The sequence below is a fragment of the Ursus maritimus genome, unplaced genomic scaffold (genome assembly GCF_017311325.1).
Source record: "Ursus maritimus isolate PB19 unplaced genomic scaffold, ASM1731132v1 scaffold_230, whole genome shotgun sequence".
Taxonomy (NCBI): domain Eukaryota; kingdom Metazoa; phylum Chordata; class Mammalia; order Carnivora; family Ursidae; genus Ursus; species Ursus maritimus.
In genome coordinates, this window is record NW_024424787.1 from 3,537 (window position 1) to 4,600 (window position 1,064).

The 1,064-nt window shown below is 43.7% G+C and overlaps 1 pseudogene; it reads left to right on the forward strand.

Annotated features, from left to right (window-relative positions):
• The first annotated feature begins 3 nt into the window (after window positions 1–3).
• LOC103680842 lies at window positions 4–676 on the forward strand (annotated as a pseudogene).
• The last annotated feature ends 388 nt before the right edge of the window (window positions 677–1,064 follow it).

The window sequence follows — 1,064 nt, forward strand, 5'->3', positions numbered from 1 at the left end:
AAGAGAATTTCCTTTGGTGGGTGCATTGCACAGCTCTTCTTCTTGCACTTCACTGGGGCCTCCGAGATGTTCCTGCTCACAGTAATGGCCTTTGACCGCTATGCCGCCATCTGCCGCCCTCTCCACTATGCTACTATCATGAATCGACGTCTCTGCTGTATCCTGGTGGCTCTCTCCTAGTTGGGGGGCTTTATTCATTCTATAATACAAGTGGCTCTCATTGTTCGACTTCCCTTCTGTGGGCCCAATGAGTTAGACAGTTACTTCTGTGACATCACGCAGGTAGTCCGGATTGCCTGTGCCAATACCTTCCCAGAGGAGTTAGTGATGATTTTTAGCAGTGGTCTGATCTCTGTGGTATGTTTCATTGCTCTCCTAATGTCCTATGCCTTCCTCCTGGCCATGCTGAAGAAACACTCAGGCTCAGGTGAGAGTACCAGCTGGGCCATGTCCACCTGCTATTCCCACATGACCCATTGTGGTATTTATGTTTGGACCATCCATCTACATTTATGCTCGCCCATTTGACTCTTTTTCCCTAGATAAGGTGGTGTCTGTGTTCCATACTGTGATATTCCCTTTACTTAATCCCATTATCTACACCTTGGGAAATAAGGAAGTAAAGACAGCCATGAGGAAGTTGGTCAACAGATGTATTTTATGCAAAGAGAAGTGAAAGATAAGTGGCATATTCTACAATCTTTCCGGGGCATCCTCCTAAAGTAGGAAGCATTTGCTGCAGTAATAATGTTTTCACTACCTCTTTTCATCTGAGTTCTTAAATTCTCAGATTTTTCCCTCTATTTGGGGAAAAAAAAAACAAAGCAGTTAAGATGGAAATAAGTATCAGTGACAGAATTCAAGATTTTGCTATATCCTAGAAGCAATTTTTAAGAATTCATAGCAGAGTTTGGTTACTACATGAGACCCCCTCTTATTCCAGAGGAAGTTGCCAGCCAAGTAGTGGTTTTTATAGGCAGTCTCTACTTACATCCTCCAGTGTGAAAGCAGATTTGGAGGAAAGGGAGTCTAGGTTGACTGGAATTGACAGACATCTAGCTGTG